Source organism: Rutidosis leptorrhynchoides, chromosome 3 (assembly GCF_046630445.1).
Source record: "Rutidosis leptorrhynchoides isolate AG116_Rl617_1_P2 chromosome 3, CSIRO_AGI_Rlap_v1, whole genome shotgun sequence".
Lineage (NCBI taxonomy): Eukaryota > Viridiplantae > Streptophyta > Magnoliopsida > Asterales > Asteraceae > Rutidosis > Rutidosis leptorrhynchoides.
This window is the reverse complement of record NC_092335.1, coordinates 297,657,279-297,678,981: the sequence shown is the minus strand read 5'-3', so window position 1 is coordinate 297,678,981 and position 21,703 is coordinate 297,657,279.

Sequence of the window (21,703 nt, the reverse complement as noted above, 5' to 3'; positions counted from 1 at the left end):
ATTACGGGTCTATGTTATGAGATCCACTGTGATTTAAGAAATCTATTCTTTTTGACAACATTCGGAAAATGGTAAAGTGATTTATAAGTAAGAACGTGAAGTGTAAATAACTTAGATGTTGGATATCGACAAGTTATGTAACTCGGCATTTTTCATTAAGATGATTTCATACGTTTATTTAACCTTTGAACTTTATCCCATGCTTCACCAACAAACTGTAATTTAAAAACTTGAAACCTATTATGATTATATATGATTCTACTTTTCTAAAACATTTTATGATATAACGATTTCCATTATTTTAACCTTTAAACAAAATGATTCTTAAAAATATATTTGGTTTTGGAAAAGAAAATTATTATATTTATTTGATTTAGTTTCAAACGTACAAAAACGTTTTCAGTTTAAAAAGAACTTTATTATTAAAACGTATATAACTTTTATAAATATCTAGAACCACTTTTGACAACTCATTACTTAACCAGTATGATAAAGATAACGATATTTATATTTTATTTTATTAAATATATATAACGATTTAAATTAACATTATATATATTTATACGCGTATTATGCGTACATAGTTTTATACTTTTACTATACTTAAACTTTACCTTTACTTTATTTTTACTTTACTTTAACTTTAATAATTCACTTTAATAATTCATACTTTAATAATTCACTTTAATAATTCATACTTTAATAATTCACTTTAATAATTCATACTTTAATAATTCATACTTTAATAATTCACTTTAATAATTCATACTTTAATAATTCACTTTAATAATTCAAAAATCTATTATAAATAGAATTCAATAGGTTTCTTTATTTCATAAGAAACTTAAAAATATTTTTCTCTAAACTCTCTCAATCGATTTACATATATATATTTACTCCGTATTATTTCAAGATATTATTAGTATACATAAAATATTATGTCAGAGTGCTGTCCGAGTGATTTCGAAATTGTTTTTCGAGTGGGATTGGATTAAGGAAATTATGGGTTATAGCTATGGAGGTGATTAGGTATGGTTCATGGGTATGCTCGTGAGATCAATATAGTGTTTATCATCTCCGTTGCGTCTACGTACCTTTCCTGCAATATTGAATCTCAATATTGATACGTGAGTACTCATAATTTAACTTTTACATACTAATAGTGTATCCCTGACTAGTGCTCGAGTATATAGGATTATGCATGTTTGTACTTTTGATATTGCTTTTAGTTAGATTATGTTAAATCCTGAATTAGTTATATATGCGACTGAGATAAGGTATAAGATATGCATGTCGTTGGAAAGCTAGCAAAAAATTAAGAACTTTTCATTTAGATATCGAATGATTTCGATGAACGGATTTGAAGTTATAGTCCATCGAATTTTATTATTATTATTAAAAATGATCATTATTATCGTCGTTATTATCGTCGTTCTAGTTTTATCTTATTATTATTATTATCTTTATCAATAAAAGGATTTATCATTAAAAATTGTTATTTTTTATTATTATTACTATCGTTATTATCGTTAAAGTTATAATTAGTATTATTATTATTATCCAATTATTATTATTATTGGTATTATTATTATTATCATTATTAATATATATATCATTATTTAAAAATGGTTATTGTTATTGTTATTATTATTATTACTATATTATCATTAAGATAATTATTAGTATTATCGTTAATAATGTTATAGTAACTATCATTATTAATATTAGTGTAATTAAAATAAATATTTGTAACACCTAATTATTTTGATTACTATTATTATCATTATTACGAACACGATATAAAAGACGATTAAAAGCTATTAAACGAAACGATTAGGAAATAATGGGTAAGAGTATCATGATGAAATTAAAATATTATAAGATATTGATTTAGATAAAATTATCGTTCTTATTATTTTTATCATTACTATTATTATTAAAATTATCGTTAGTATTAAAACTATCATTTTAATAAAAATTATCATTTTAATAGAAATGTCATTGTTACTATAAAATATCATTATTATTATTATTATTTTAAATAGAATTATTATTTTAAAGATAATATTAAAAAAATTATCGTAAATATTAAAGTTATCATAATTAGAATTATCGTTTTATCATAATGTCATCTTAGTAATTATAAATATTGATATTTTTATAATAATTATTATTATTACAAAATAATACAACTTTTACTTACTATCATTATATATATTATTTTATCAAATAAATATTTGATACAAACATATTTTACTACGTGTAATAACTTACTTTAATAATACCTATCATATTATCTTTATAATATTAAATGAACCCTATAAATTTTATTACTTAATATATATAAAAGTATATTTTATTATATAAATATAATATAAAATTTTATTTATTAATAAATAAATTATATTATTTACTCTAATAAATCTTTTAAAAATATTTAAAAATATAAAATGACGATATTTAAACTATATATTAATCATGTATAGATTTTTGGAAATTATTTTGAGTCAAATTTACTTTTGTTGACTTTTGCATATTAGTCTCGAGCATTAGGATTGTGGTACACTATGACTTGACCTAATTTGTTAGACAAATATTGACCAACACATATATATATATAATTAATTTAGGTTCGTGAATCCGAGGCCAACCTTGCACTTGTTCAATGACGTTATATGTATTTTTACTACGAAATACAGTATGGTGAGTTTCATTTGTGTGACAACCCAGAAATTTCCAACCAAATTTAAACTTTATCTTTATATTATTCCGACACGATAAGCAAAGTTTGTTAAGTTAAATCTCTAGAATTTTAAATTGTGTTCATACATTCATTATAACCTCGACCAAATTCTGACGATTCACGAACCGTTATATATAAATAAATATGTATATATATATGTATATATATATTATAACTTGAGAATATTAATAAAGTATTAAACGTATAATACTTTACATGAACGTATTTGTTTCAATATGTTTATCGATGGAATTGGAAGATAATATCAAATGATTGATTTATCAGATACATTATGATATCATTACAGGTCTATGTTATGAGGTCCACTGTGATTTAAGAAATCTATTCTTTTTGACAACATTCGGAAAATGGTAAAGTGATTTATAAGTAAGAACGTGAAGTGTAAATAACTTAGATGTTGGATATCGACAAGTTAAGTAACTCGACATTTTTCATTAAGATGATTTCATACGTTTATTTAACCTTTGAACTTTATCCCATGCTTCACCAACAAACTGTAATTTAAAAACTTGAAACCTATTATGAATATATATGATTCAACTTTTCTAAAGCATTTTATGATATAACGATTTCCATTATTTTAACCTTTAAACAAAATGATTCTTAAAAATATATTTGGTTTTGGAAAACAAAATTATTATATTTATTTGATTTAGTTTCAAACGTACAAAAATGTTTTCAGTTTAAAAAGAACTTTATTATTAAAACGTATATAACTTTTATAAATATCTAGAACCACTTTTGACAACTCATTACTTAACCAGTATGATAAAAATAACGATATTTATATTTTATTTTATTATATATATATAACGATTTAAATTAATATTATATATATTTATACGCGTATTATACGTACATAGTTTTATACTTTTACTATACTTAAACTTTACCTTACTTTATTTTTATTTTACTTTAATTTTAATAATTCACTTTAATAATTCATACTTTAATAATTCACTTTAATAATTCATACTTTAATAATTCACTTTAATAATTCATACTTTAATAATTCACTTTAATAATTCATACTTTAATAATCACTTTAATAATTCAAAAATCTATTATAAATAGAATTCAATAGGTTTCATTATTTCATAGAAACTTGAAAATATTTTTCTCTAAACTCTCTCAATCGATTTACATATATATATATATATATATATATATATTTACTTCGTATTATTTCAAGATATTATTAGTATACATAAAATATTACGTCAGAGTGCTGTCCGAGTGATTTTGAAATTGTTTTTCGAGTGGGATTGGATTAAGAAAATTATGGGTTATAGCTATGGAGGTGATTGGGTATAGTTCATGGGTATGCTCGTGAGGTCAATATAGTGTTTATCATCTCCGTTGCGTCTACGTACCTTTCCTGCAATATTGAATCTCAATATTGATACGTGAGTACTCATAATTTAACTTTTACATACTAATAGTGTATCCCTGACTAGTGCTCGAGTATATAGGATTATGCATGTTTGTACTTTTGATATTGCCTTTAGTTAGGTTATGTTGAATCCTGAATTAGTTATATATGCGACTGAGATAAGGTATAAGATATGCATGTCGTTGGAAAGCTAGCGAAAAATTAAAAACTTTTCATTTAGATATCGAATGATTTCGATGAACGGATTTGAAGTTATAGTCCATCGAATTTTTGTATTATTATTAAAAATGATTATTATTATCGTCGTTATTATCGTCGTTCTAGTTTTATCTTATTATTATCTTTATCAATAAAAGGATTTATATTTAAAAATTGTTATTTTTGTTATTACTATCGTTATTATCGTTAAAGTTATAATTAGTATTATTGTTATTATCCAATTATTATTATTATTATTATTATTATTATTATTATTATTATTATTATTATTATTATTATTGGTATTATTATTATTATCATTATTAATATACATATCATTATTTAAAAATGGTCATTGTTATTGTTATTATTATTATTACTATATTATCATTAAGATAATTATTAGTATTATCGTTAATAATGTTATAGTAACTATCATTATTAATATTAGTGTAATTAAAACAAATATTTGTAACACCTAATTATTTTGATTACTATTATTATCATTATTACGAACACGATATAAAAGACGATTAAAAGCTATTAAACGAAACGATTAGGAAATAATGGGTAAGAGTATCATGATGAAATTAAAATATTATAAGATATTGATTTAGATAAAATTATCGTTCTTATTATTTTTATCATTACTATTATTATTAAAATTATCGTTAGTATTAAAACTATCATTTTAACAAAAAATATCATTTTAATAGAAATGTCATTGTTACTATAAAATATCATTATTATTATTATTTTAAATAGAATTATTATTTTAAAGATAATATTAAAAATTATCGTAAATATTAAAGTTATCATAATTAGAATTATCGTTTTATCATAATGTCATCTTAGTAATTATAAATATTGATATTTTATAATAATAATAATTATTACAAAATAATACAACTTTTACTTACTATCATTATAGATATTATTTTATCAAATAAATATTTGATACAAACATATTTTACTACGTGTAATAACTTACTTTAATAATACCTATCATATTATCTTTATAATATTAAATGAACCCTATAAATTTTATTACTTAATATATATAAAAGTATATTTTATTATATAAATATAATATAAAATTTTATTTATTAATAAATAAATTATATTATTTACTCTAATAAATCTTTTAAAAATATTTAAAAATATAAAACGACGATATTTAAACTATATATTAATCATGTATAGATTTTTGGAAATTATTTTGAGTCAAATTTACTTTTGTTGACTTTTGCATATTAGTCTCGAGCATTAGGATTGTGGTACACTTTGACATGACCTAATTTGTTAGACAAATATTGACCAACACATAAATATATATAATTAATTTAGGTTCGTGAATCCGAGGCCAACCTTGCACTTGTTCAATGACGTTATATGTATTTTTACTACGAAATACAGTATGGTGAGTTTCATTTACCTTTTTACCCTTTATATTTTTGGGACTGAGAATACATGCGCTTTTATAAATGTTTGACGAAATAGACACAAGTAATTGAAACTACATTCTATGGTTGAATTATCGAAATCGAATATGCCCCTTTTTATTAAAGTCTGGTAATCTAAGAATTAGGGAACAGACACCCTAATTGACGCGAATCCTAAAGATAGATCTATTGGGCCTAACAAACCCCATCCAAAGTACCGGATGCTTTAGTACTTCGAAATTATATCATGTCCGAAGGAGGATCCCGGAATGATAGGGGATATTCTTATATGTATCTAGTTAATGTCAGTTACCAGGTGTTCACCATATGAATGATTATTTTTTGTCTCTATGCATGGGACGTATATTTATGAGAACTGGAAATGAAATTCTTGTGGTCTATTAAAATGATGGAAATAAATGATTATGATAAACTAATGAACTCACCAACCTTTTGGTTGACACTTTAAAGCATGTTTATTCTCAGGTGTTAAAGAAATCTTCCACTGTGCATTTGCTCATTTTAAAGATATTACTTGGAGTCTTTCATAGCATATTTCGAAGAACGTTGCATTCGAGTCATTGAGTTCATCAAAGATTATTATTAAATCAATTTATAGTTGGATAGTGGATATTATGAAATGGTATGCATGCCTGTCAATTTTTGATGTAAAGAAAGATTGTCTTTTAAAAACGAATGCAATGTTTGTAAAATGTATCATATAGAGGTCAAAAACCTCGCAATGTAATCAACTATTGTGAATCGTTTATAATGTATATGAACGGGTCCTTTCAGTTGGTATCAGAGCGGTGGTCTTAGCGAATCAGGTCTGCATTAGTGTGTCTAACTGATAAGTCGTTAGGATGCATTAGTGAGTCTGAACTTCGACCGTGTCTGCATGTCAAAAGTTTTGCTTATCATTTCTAGTCGAAAATCATCTGCTTATCATCCATAGGAAATTACCTGCTTATCATTATTAGTCTAGACACGTCTTGCTACATTAATTTCATGAGTAGTGTATAGACAAAATTCATATCTTAGCGTATCTGCTAAATCATATTTTATCGTATCTGTTACTTTAAACTTTGCCTGACATATCCCGCAAATTCCTCCTTAATCTATGAAATCTTTTGATCTCTATATATAGATATCCTATGTAAATAGAATACCACCCGATAGCCGAAAAACTTTTTATATCGAAAATCCTTTATCCAATCGTACGAAATGGAATTTGTCATCAGTTCAAGTCACTCGGATTCCGAAATGGAATCTCACTCAAGCTCCGAAAGCAGTGTGACCGGAATGGATCAACCAATCAGTCATCACCTATTCTGGATGAATTGGGGATGGGTTCGTAGCCTCCTCAATCATTGGAAACAAGAAGAAGGCGATCCTTTCCATCCACCACATTGCCCTCTTGGCGAAGAACCTGAAGCACTTACCGGAGAACTGGTTCGAGACACCATTTTCTTTCTCATTTCCAGGGTATCTCATCACGATTATATACTACATCAAATTCTAGATTTTATTTATCCGCTCGTTCCGACCGACAATCATCCTGGAATAATAGAAGAAGTCAACGAACTTCACGCTCGGGTAGTGGCTTTGGAGAATATGGTGCAGAGATTACAAACACCAGCAGCAGCACCAGTAGCATAACCAGTACCACCATCATCAACGCCAACAGTACCATTACCACCTCCAACCACAACCGCGTTGTAAACCTCAACTTCACAATCTGTCCCACGAGCATCAACGTCATACGTACCATAGATACCAAGGAGTACCAACAACAATAACTGACGAAGTATTAATTCATAACTTCATTGGAGAAACATTCCGCGGCGATTATATAATCTCTAAAGTCTTAGAGATTATCTAATCTAGCCCTAACCATAAATCAGTTAAGCGAACCAAAATGATAGAAGGAAGAGTAGAAACCCTGATAAAAATGGTGTGTGATTAACAAGTTAAACTTGTTTTACCAACAGCATCAACAGTACCGTCAACGTCACCAGCATCGTCAGTACAGTCAACATCAGAATCAACAACACCTATAACATCACAAACTCCGTCAGTTCAAGAATCACTGTGGACATCATTATGAATCAATAACGTGTATATTGTATCAACAAGTTATGAAGAATTAACTCATTCCCTCTGAAGAAATTATATATATATTTTATATATATATATTTTGAAATAAAAAATAAATCTTTCCGTGCTAAGCTATTGTGTGTGAATCTTAACTACTCAGTTAATTCATATTACAAATATGCAATAATGTACATCCCTCGCCCGCGACTTAACCATCGTTAACTACAATCTCTGTCTCAATTCAACAAATTCCAATTCCTAATAAATCAAGTATATATTTGATTTTACACTTCATCATTGATGTAACCGAAACTTTTCAGATAACATCATTCGTACTTTGCGAAGTTCACAAGAATTTAACGAAAACCAACATCACATCTCAACAAATAACGAAGTATTGATTCATAATTTCAATATTATTGAAGAAATACTTATGTAACCTCTAAAGCCTTCAAGGAATTATTCAATTCTAGTTCCAACCGTAAATCGAATGAGTTTAATTTAGTATTAACTCATTAAAATCTATGTTACATCTGAGGAGAATATATACATATATATTTTCATAAAGACTGTAATAAAATTCTTATGTACAAAATATTAATTGTGAAAATTTTTTAACGGGTAGGTAATACCCGAGAGATATATATAAATTCACAATTAATATGTTACATTCTTCGAATCAGATTAAGCAAATTATCAATTATACTTCCTACTTTCACAATAATATACATTCTTTCATAGAAATCAAAACAACCATACTCATTCAAACCCAATTACATATTCTGCTTTTAAAATCTCAGAATTCAATTTGAGATATAACCGGTACCATCACTTTTAGATTCCTACATCTTTAAAAGCTATACTTTGACTTCAAAAGTGTGTTAGAACATCAAATGTATACAAACGATTACAATCTGTGTTCAAACCCTTCGAAAATCTCTGAAGACACTTCAAATAATGAGCAATCGAGATGATGATCCAACCACATATTACCCATAGTTATGTACTTAAAAAGCTCTCGAAACCAAAGTCATAATTCAACACATATCTGTGTCAGATCTTTTGGCATTTATTTGCAAAAATAACCTTGCAATTCCTTTGCAAAGTAGCAAATTATATCACAGCTCCAGCAAGACAACTTCGATTTTTTCATTCGGAGTAGCCTTATCATAATTTTGATATATGTGATTACCCTTTTGTTACCGGAGAACCTTTCATATTCCACCACATTAGCAATAAACTTACCAACAACTTCACTGATCTTGGGCATTCCGAAGAATCTTTATATTTATCGAAACCTCATCATTTACTCATCTGCCTCTTGTAACGAGAATTGCCATACGAATCATTGGGAATTAGCAATTAGTATTTTGAAATCTCATAGCATGTTGACGCCAACAGTTATACATAACGTCTATTTCCAAGGCTTACATACTTCGAATGTGAAGTTTCTGAAAAACACTCTGAACCGCGAACTAGTTCTCGAAATGCTGATGAAGCAACAAAAACTGTAAACGACCTTAGCAGTAAAAAGTTTGATGATAAAGATTAGTGTATTAACAAAGCTCAGAAATAGAGAAGTTTTGGAACTGGAAAACGGATTGAGCAAAGTATGAAGGAGGCTGTGGACAAATCACAAATACTGAACCTGCCTTCAAAGAATCCAAATGATTCAGTGTCTGCTGAAGTCATTAACGAATACCTTGCTCCTGACACTAAACCCTTACAGACAATATTCTTCATCATCCTCTGATATTAGAAATTCTAAGATATCATCGTATCTTTCATTATAAATATCCTCCATATTTCTGATAATATTTCCATAACAATTCTTATCTGGAATCATTTATCTCTTTGCGCTATCTGTATTACATCAAAAAGGAAACTGTTTAGTTCCTATACTCTGTAAACCTTTGAGTTTAAAATATGAATGTTTTGAAGTAGTGTTAGAAACTGAAGCATGAGTTAGTATAATATAATGACACTTGATCAACGTGATTATATTACAGTAATTCATGCTGAGTTTCTAAATGGAACGTGATGATTCACAGATCATAACATCATCATGTGCCATGTTATACGACTCTTGTATTCTATTTAACCTCTAAAATATCAAGAAAATATTTCTTGATGATTCTGCCTTTTCCAAGGTATTCTAGTAATTTGACAAGTCAAGATCGTGCCATCACAATTTCCTTCCTAGAACATTAACAATGTTCATTCCGAAATTCATATCTGTGAATTCTGGACCATTACAAGCGGTGCTTAATCGCAAGAAGAAGAAACGAAAGGACAAAACTCCGAAATAGAAATTGGGGTATAAATTGCAGCAAATAAAAGAGAGCATTAACTGTGGATGGCAATGATTATAGAAGATAGAAACAGAGACTTTGAAATATAAGGGAAGATATAAAACCCAACGACAAACCAAAAATTATAAACCATATATATCGATGCATATAGCAATATAAAGACACGGGAGAACTAAAAACACTATAAACCCAAGAGTATAGTAGAAGTAAATAGATTCTTCTGGCGGTAGATGAAAAAGAAGAATGACCGATATGAAAGTTATAAGTATATAGAGAATCAGAACTGGATGGAGCATATTGATGAATACTTTAAAATATGAGTTGAGGGGGAAAGAATAGAAGGTGATGAAACATGACTAGGAACTTAGAAATCAACAGATTTAACTCACACAATGACGGAATAAGTGAATCAAACCCTCTAGTGAATAGGTTAAGCTTTTTTGGATTAATTTAGTCATACCACAACTAAATCAAGTGTGATTAGATCAACACCTAGAACTATTATTCACCACCTGGGTGATTTGGGTTGAGAGAGAATCAGAGGAGCTCACCAGATCTGAGTGTGTGTAACAAATGAGAGGCTTAACCTAAAATGAAGAACATAATACTTTATATACCCCTGCTGTTGACTCACCCGTACGATTCATCCATCACACATACGAGTTGGCTTCATCAGCCGTACGGGTGATCACTCACTTGTGTCTTCTCATTTAGGTGGTAATTGTGATTTAGCTCAGCATCAACCGTGCGTATGAGCCTGTCAGCCGTACGAGTGAGGCTTCACTCGGACGTCTGACTAAGTCTAACATAGTCAAACATCCAAATCTCGTTCCTGCAGTTGCTGTAACCACATAGAAACACGGATAGGATAATAACGAACGATCATGGTGGCCTGTAAACTGTTGTACCTGCAATGGACGTGGGTAGATGTCTAGAGACTTGCATAAAATGCATCAACAAAAGGTGTGAGTTGTAAGAAAACGAAGGAGGTGAATTTATAAGAAAATCTCTGACAGAACAATTAAAATGGACGATCGCATTTAAAGCGGATCCTAATTCCTTTTGTTACCGGAGAATCAAATCTTATTACAAAGATTTTCTTCAAATCTGGAAATCAATCATATCTACGTCAAATGATAAGATGAATCTACACTTACTCATTTCACTCTTCTATGTTAGCTTCATTCGTACTCTTCATATAAATGGATTGTTTATCCAAATTATTCGCTGATGATAAAACTCTAATTTTCAGCCTGTATGCATCATGAAAACATACTTATTATCATTCACGACCTTTCCACTCAAATTTCGGGACGAAATTTCTTTAACGGGTAGGTACTGTGACAACCCAGAAATTTCCAACCAAATTTAAACTTTATCTTTATATTATTCCGACACGATAAGCAAAGTTTGTTAAGTTAAATCTCTAGAATTTTAAATTGTGTTCATACATTCATTATAACCTCGACCAAATTCTGACGATTCACGAACCGTTATATATAAATAAATATGTATATATATATGTATATATATATTATAACTTGAGAATATTAATAAAGTATTAAACGTATAATACTTTACATGAACGTATTTGTTTCAATATGTTTATCGATGGAAATGGAAGATAATATCAAATGATTGATTTATCAGATACATTATGATATCATTACAGGTCTATGTTATGAGGTCCACTGTGATTTAAGAAATCTATTCTTTTTGACAACATTCGGAAAATGGTAAAGTGATTTATAAGTAAGAACGTGAAGTGTAAATAACTTAGATGTTGGATATCGACAAGTTAAGTAACTCGACATTTTTCATTAAGATGATTTCATACGTTTATTTAACCTTTGAACTTTATCCCATGCTTCACCAACAAACTGTAATTTAAAAACTTGAAACCTATTATGAATATATATGATTCAACTTTTCTAAAGCATTTTATGATATAACGATTTCCATTATTTTAACCTTTAAACAAAATGATTCTTAAAAATATATTTGGTTTTGGAAAACAAAATTATTATATTTATTTGATTTAGTTTCAAACGTACAAAAATGTTTTCAGTTTAAAAAGAACTTTATTATTAAAACGTATATAACTTTTATAAATATCTAGAACCACTTTTGACAACTCATTACTTAACCAGTATGATAAAAATAACGATATTTATATTTTATTTTATTATATATATATAACGATTTAAATTAATATTATATATATTTATACGCGTATTATACGTACATAGTTTTATACTTTTACTATACTTAAACTTTACCTTACTTTATTTTTATTTTACTTTAATTTTAATAATTCACTTTAATAATTCATACTTTAATAATTCACTTTAATAATTCATACTTTAATAATTCACTTTAATAATTCATACTTTAATAATTCACTTTAATAATTCATACTTTAATAATCACTTTAATAATTCAAAAATCTATTATAAATAGAATTCAATAGGTTTCATTATTTCATAGAAACTTGAAAATATTTTTCTCTAAACTCTCTCAATCGATTTACATATATATATATATATATATATATTTACTTCGTATTATTTCAAGATATTATTAGTATACATAAAATATTACGTCAGAGTGCTGTCCGAGTGATTTTGAAATTGTTTTTCGAGTGGGATTGGATTAAGAAAATTATGGGTTATAGCTATGGAGGTGATTGGGTATAGTTCATGGGTATGCTCGTGAGGTCAATATAGTGTTTATCATCTCCGTTGCGTCTACGTACCTTTCCTGCAATATTGAATCTCAATATTGATACGTGAGTACTCATAATTTAACTTTTACATACTAATAGTGTATCCCTGACTAGTGCTCGAGTATATAGGATTATGCATGTTTGTACTTTTGATATTGCCTTTAGTTAGGTTATGTTGAATCCTGAATTAGTTATATATGCGACTGAGATAAGGTATAAGATATGCATGTCGTTGGAAAGCTAGCGAAAAATTAAAAACTTTTCATTTAGATATCGAATGATTTCGATGAACGGATTTGAAGTTATAGTCCATCGAATTTTTGTATTATTATTAAAAATGATTATTATTATCGTCGTTATTATCGTCGTTCTAGTTTTATCTTATTATTATCTTTATCAATAAAAGGATTTATATTTAAAAATTGTTATTTTTGTTATTACTATCGTTATTATCGTTAAAGTTATAATTAGTATTATTGTTATTATCCAATTATTATTATTATTATTATTATTATTATTATTATTATTATTATTATTATTATTATTGGTATTATTATTATTATCATTATTAATATACATATCATTATTTAAAAATGGTCATTGTTATTGTTATTATTATTATTACTATATTATCATTAAGATAATTATTAGTATTATCGTTAATAATGTTATAGTAACTATCATTATTAATATTAGTGTAATTAAAACAAATATTTGTAACACCTAATTATTTTGATTACTATTATTATCATTATTACGAACACGATATAAAAGACGATTAAAAGCTATTAAACGAAACGATTAGGAAATAATGGGTAAGAGTATCATGATGAAATTAAAATATTATAAGATATTGATTTAGATAAAATTATCGTTCTTATTATTTTTATCATTACTATTATTATTAAAATTATCGTTAGTATTAAAACTATCATTTTAACAAAAAATATCATTTTAATAGAAATGTCATTGTTACTATAAAATATCATTATTATTATTATTTTAAATAGAATTATTATTTTAAAGATAATATTAAAAATTATCGTAAATATTAAAGTTATCATAATTAGAATTATCGTTTTATCATAATGTCATCTTAGTAATTATAAATATTGATATTTTATAATAATAATAATTATTACAAAATAATACAACTTTTACTTACTATCATTATAGATATTATTTTATCAAATAAATATTTGATACAAACATATTTTACTACGTGTAATAACTTACTTTAATAATACCTATCATATTATCTTTATAATATTAAATGAACCCTATAAATTTTATTACTTAATATATATAAAAGTATATTTTATTATATAAATATAATATAAAATTTTATTTATTAATAAATAAATTATATTATTTACTCTAATAAATCTTTTAAAAATATTTAAAAATATAAAACGACGATATTTAAACTATATATTAATCATGTATAGATTTTTGGAAATTATTTTGAGTCAAATTTACTTTTGTTGACTTTTGCATATTAGTCTCGAGCATTAGGATTGTGGTACACTTTGACATGACCTAATTTGTTAGACAAATATTGACCAACACATAAATATATATAATTAATTTAGGTTCGTGAATCCGAGGCCAACCTTGCACTTGTTCAATGACGTTATATGTATTTTTACTACGAAATACAGTATGGTGAGTTTCATTTACCTTTTTACCCTTTATATTTTTGGGACTGAGAATACATGCGCTTTTATAAATGTTTGACGAAATAGACACAAGTAATTGAAACTACATTCTATGGTTGAATTATCGAAATCGAATATGCCCCTTTTTATTAAAGTCTGGTAATCTAAGAATTAGGGAACAGACACCCTAATTGACGCGAATCCTAAAGATAGATCTATTGGGCCTAACAAACCCCATCCAAAGTACCGGATGCTTTAGTACTTCGAAATTATATCATGTCCGAAGGAGGATCCCGGAATGATAGGGGATATTCTTATATGTATCTAGTTAATGTCAGTTACCAGGTGTTCACCATATGAATGATTATTTTTTGTCTCTATGCATGGGACGTATATTTATGAGAACTGGAAATGAAATTCTTGTGGTCTATTAAAATGATGGAAATAAATGATTATGATAAACTAATGAACTCACCAACCTTTTGGTTGACACTTTAAAGCATGTTTATTCTCAGGTGTTAAAGAAATCTTCCACTGTGCATTTGCTCATTTTAAAGATATTACTTGGAGTCTTTCATAGCATATTTCGAAGAACGTTGCATTCGAGTCATTGAGTTCATCAAAGATTATTATTAAATCAATTTATAGTTGGATAGTGGATATTATGAAATGGTATGCATGCCTGTCAATTTTTGATGTAAAGAAAGATTGTCTTTTAAAAACGAATGCAATGTTTGTAAAATGTATCATATAGAGGTCAAAAACCTCGCAATGTAATCAACTATTGTGAATCGTTTATAATGTATATGAACGGGTCCTTTCAATTTGCCTTTTTCCCCTTTATATTTTTGGGACTGAGAATACATGCACTTTTATAAATGTTTGACGAAATAGACACAAGTAATTGAAACTACATTCTATGGTTGAATTATCGAAATCGAATATGCCCTTTTTTATTAAAGTCTGGTAATCTAAGAATTAGGGAACAGACACCCTAATTGACGCGAATCCTAAAGATAGATCTATTGGGCCTAACAAACCCCATCCAAAGTACCGGATGCTTTAGTACTTCGAAATTATATCATGTCCGAAGGAGGATCCCGGAATGATAGGGGATATTCTTATATATATCTAGTTAATGTCGGTTACCAGGTGTTCACCATATGAATGATTATTTTTTTGTCTCTATGCATGGGACGTATATTTATGAGAACTAGAAATGAAATTCTTGTGGTCTATTAAAATGATGGAAATAAATGATTATGATAAACTAATGAACTCACCAACCTTTTGGTTGACACTTTAAAGCATGTTTATTCTCAGGTGTTAAAGAAATCTTTCGCTGTGCATTTGCTCATTTTAAAGATATTACTTGGAGTCTTTCATAGCATATTTCGAAGAACGTTGCATTCGAGTCATTGAGTTCATCAAAGATTATTATTAAATAAATTTATAGTTGGATAGTGGATATTATGAAATGGTATGCATGCCTGTCAATTTTTGATGTAAAGAAAGATTGTCTTTTAAAAACGAATGCAATGTTTGTAAAATGTATCATATAGAGGTCAAATACCTCGCAATGTAATCAACTATTGTGAATCGTTTATAATGTATATGAACGGGTCCTTTCAGTTGGTATCAGAGCGGTGGTCTTAGCGAACCAGGTCTGCATTAGTGTGTCTAACTGATAAGTCGATAGGATGCATTAGTGAGTCTGGACTTCGACCGTGTCTGCATGTCAAAAGTTTTGCTTATCATTTTGTGTCGAAAATTAACTTCTTATCATCCTCAGGAAATTACATGCTTATCATTTTTAGTCTAAGACACGTATTGCTGCATTGATTGCATGAATAGTGTATCGACAAAAATTCATATCTTAGCATATCTGCTAAATCATATCTTATCGTATTTGTTACTTTAAACTTTTCCTGACATATCCCGCAAAGTCCTCCGTAATCTACGAAATCTTTTCTATGTAATTAGAATACCATCCGTTAGCCAAAATCATTTCATATCGAAAAAAAAAATCCTTTCTCCAATCGTACGAAATGGAATTCGTCATCAGTTCAAGTCACTTAGATTCCCAAATGGAATCCCATTCAAGCTCCGAAAGCAGTGTGACCGGAATAGATCAACCAATCAGTCATCACCTATTCTGGATGAATTGGGGATGAGTTTGTAGCCTCCGCAATCATTGGAGACAAGAAGAAGGTGATCCCTTCCATCCACCACATTGCCCTCTTGACGAAGAACCTGAAGCACTTACCGGCGAACCTGTTCGAAACACCATTTTCTCGCTCATTTCCAGAGTATCTCGTCACGATTATATATTACATCAAATTTTAGATTTTATTTATCCGCTCGTCCGAACCGACAATCACCCCGGTGTAATAGAAGAAGTCAACGAGCTTCGCGTTCGGGTAGTGGCTTTGGAGAATATGGTGCAGAGATTACAAACACCAGCAGCAGCAACAATAGCATAACCAGTACCACCATCATCAACGCCAACAGTACCATTACCACCTCCAACCACAACCGCGTCGTAAACCTCAACTTCACAATCCGTCCCACGAGCATCAACGTCATACGCACCATAGATACCAAGGAGTACCAACATCAATAACTGACGAAGTATTAATTCATAGCTTCATTGGAGAAACATTCCGCGGCGATTATGTAATCTCTAAAGTCTTAGAGATTATCTAATCTAGTCCTAACCATAAATCAGTTAAGCGAACCAAAATGATAGAAGGAAGAGTAGAAACCCTGACAAAAATGGTGTGTGATCAACAAGCTAAACTTGCTTTACCAACAGCATCAACAGTACCGTCAGCGTTACCAGCATCGTCAGTACAGTCAACCTCTGGATCAACAACACCGATAACATCACAAACTCAGTCAGTTCAAGAATCACTGTGGACATCATTACGAATCAATAACGTGTATATTGTATCAACGAGTTATGAAGAATTAACTCATTCCCTCTGAACAAATTATATGTATATTATATATATATATATATATTTTTTGAAATAAATCATTCCGTGCTAAGCTATTGTGTGTGAATCTTAACTACGCGGTTAATTCATATTACAAATATGCAATAATGTACGTCCTTCGGCTGCAACTTAACCAGCGTTAACTACAATCTCTGTCGCAATTCAACAAATTCCAATTCATAATAAATCAAGTATATATATTTGATTTTACACTTTCATCATCGATGTACCCGAAACTTTTTAGATAACATCATTCGTACTTTGCGAAATTCACAAGAATTCCACGAACTGAACATCATACATCAACAAATAACGAAGTATTAATTCATAATTTTAATGTCATTAAAGAAATACTGGGTAAAAGTTATGTACTTTTTAAAGCCTTTAGGGATTATTCAATTCTAGTTTCAACCGTAAATCAAATGAGTTTAATTTAACATTAACTCATTAAATCTATGTTACATCTGAAGAAAATATACATATATATATTTTCATAAAGATTGTAATAAAATTCTTTTGTACAAAATATTAATTGTGAAATTTTTTTAACGAGATATATAAATTCACAATTAATATGTTACATTCTTTGAATCTGATTCAGCAAATTATCCATTATACTCCCTACTTTCACAATAATATACATTTTTTTATAGAAATCAAAACAACCATACTCATTCGAAATTTAATTACATATTCTGATTTTGAAATCTCAAAATTCAACTTGAGATATGACCAAAATCATCACTCTTAGATCCTTATATCTTTCACAAGCTATATTTTGACTTCAAAACTGTGTTAGAACATCAAATGTATGTTAACAATTACAATCTGTGTTCAAACACTTCGAAAATTGTTGAAGACACTTCGAATGATGAGCAATCGAGATGATGATCCAACCATATGTTACCCACAGTTATGTACCCGAAAAACTCTTGAAACCAAAGTAAAAGTTTAAACAACGTATCCGCGTCAGATTCTTTGACATTTATTAGCAAAAATAACTTTGCGACTCCTATTCAAAGTAGCCAGTTTTGTCACAGCTTCAGCAAGTCAACTTCGACTTTTCAGTCAGACTAACCTTATTATAACCTTGAGATATACACCATCGTTACCAGGGAACCTTTTACATTCCACCACATTATTAGCAGATGTATCAACAACTTCATTACCCTTTGACTTTAGCCTCTCCAAAAAGTCATTATAATTATTCATTGAAACCCCATCATTTACTCATTCGCATCTTGTAATGAGAATTGTCATACGAATCATTGGGAATTAGCAATCAGTATTTTGAAATCTCACAGCATGTCTACGCCAACAGTTATATGTGTATATATAACGTCTATCTTCTGGACTTAATTTAAATGTGAAGTTTCTGAAAAACACTCCGAACTACGAATTGGTTCTACGAAAATGGAAAAAATGCTGATGAAGCAGCAAAAACTATAAATGACTTTAAATGGTAAAAGCTGGATGATAATGATGAAGTGTGCTGGAAAAGCGCAGAAAAAGAGAAGTTTTGGAACTGGAAAACAGATTGAGCAAAGTAGGAAGGAGGCTGTGGACAAATTACAAAGACTGAACTTGACTTCAAAGGATCCAAATGATTCAGTACCTGCTGAAGTCATTAACGAATACCTTGCTCCTGACACTAAACCCTTACAGACAATATTCTTCATCATCCTCTGATATTAGAAATTCTAAGATATCATCGTATCTTTCATTATAAATATCCTCCATATTTCTGAAGATATTTCCATAACTATTCTTATCTTGAATCATTTATCTCTTTGCACTATCTGTATTACATCAAAAAGGAAACTGTTTAGTTCCTATACTCTGTAAACCTTTGAGTTTAAAATATGAATGTTTTTGAAGTAGTATTGGAAACTGAAGCATGAGTTAGTATAATATAATGACACTTGATCAACGTGATTATATTACAGTAATTCATGCTGAGTTTCTAAATGGAACGTGATGATTCACAGATCATAACATCATCATGTGCCATGTTATACGACTCTTGTATTCTATTTAACCTCTAAAATATCAAGAAAATATTTCTTGATGATTCGGCCTTTTCCAAGGTATTCTAGTAATTTGACAAGTCAAGATCGTGCCATCACATTTTCCTTCCTAGAACATTAACAATGTTCATTCCGAAATTCATATCTGTGAATTCTGGACCATTACAAGCGGTGCTTAATTGCAAGAAGAAGAAACGAAAGAACAAAACTCCGAAATAGAAATTGGGGTATAAATTGCAGCAAATAAAAGAGAACATTAACTGTGGATGACAATGATTATAGAAGATAGAAACAGAGACTTTGAAATATAAGGGAAGATATAAAGCCCAACGACAAACCAAAAATTATAAACCATATATATCGATGCATATAGCAATATAAAGACACGGGAGAACTAGAAACACTATAAACCCAAGAGTATAGTAGAAGTAAATAGATTCTTCCGGCGGTAGATGAAAAAGAAGAATGACCGATATGAAAGTTATAAGTATATCGAGAATCAGAACTGGATGGAGCATATTGATGAATACTTTAAAATATGAGTTGAGGGGGAAAGAATAGAAGGTGATGAAACATGACTAGGAACTTAGAAATCAACAGATTTAACTCATACAATGACGGAATAAGTGAATCAAACCCTCTAGTGAATAGGTTAAGCTTTTTGGGATTAATTTAGTCATACCACAACTAAATCAAGTGTGATTAGATCAACACCTAGAGCTATTATTCACCACCTGGGTGATTTGGGTTGAGAGAGAATCGAAGGAGCTCACCAGATCTGAGTGTGTGTAACAAATGAGATTCTTAACCTAAAATGAAGAACATAAGACTTTATATACCCCTGCTGTTGACTCACCCGTACGATTCATCCATCACACATACGAGTTGGCTTCATCAGCCGTACAGTTGCTGTAACCACATACAAACACGGATAGGATAATAACGAACGATCATGGTGGCCTGTAAACTGTTGTACCTGCAATGGACGTGGGTAGATGTCTAGGGACTTGCATAAAATGCATCAACAGAAGGTGTGAGTTGTAAGAAAATGAAGGAGGTGAATTTATAAGAAAATCTCCGACAGAAGAATTAAAATGGACGATCGTATTTAAAGCAGATCCTAATTCCTTTTGTTACCGGAGAATCAAATCTTATTACAAAGATTTTCTTCAAATCCCTTGAAATCTGGAAATCAATCATATCTACGTCAAATGATAAGATGAATCTACACTTACTCATTTCACTCTTCTATGTTAGCTTCATTCGTACTCTTCATATAAATGGATTGTTTATCCAAATTATTCGTGATGATAAAACTCTAATTTTCAGCCTGTATGCATCATGAAAACATACTTATTATCATTCACGACCTTTCCACTCAAATTTCGGGACGAAATTTCTTTAACGGGTAGGTACTGTGACAACCCGAAAATTTCCAACCAAATTTAAACTTTATCTTTATATTATTCCGACACGATAAGCAAAGTTTGTTAAGTTAAATCTCAAGAATTTTAATTTGTGTTCATACATTCATTATAATCTCGACCAAATTCCGACGATTCACGAACCGTTATATATAAATAAATATGTATATATATGTATATATATATATATATTATAACTTGAGAATATTAATAAAGTATTAAATGTATAATACTTTACATGAACGTATTTGTTTCAATATGTTTATCGATGGAATTAGAAGATAATATCAAATGATTGATTTATCAGATACATTATGATATGATTACGGGTCTATGTTATGAGATCCACTGTGATTTAAGAAATCTATTCTTTTTGACAACATTCGGAAAATGGTAAAGTGATTTATAAGTAAGAACGTGAAGTGTAAATAACTTAGATGTTGGATATCGACAAGTTATGTAACTCGGCATTTTTCATTAAGATGATTTCATACGTTTATTTAACCTTTGAACTTTATCCCATGCTTCACCAACAAACTGTAATTTAAAAACTTGAAACCTATTATGAATATATATGATTCTACTTTTCTAAAACATTTTATGATATAACGATTTCCATTATTTTAACCTTTAAACAAAATGATTCTTAAAAATATATTTGGTT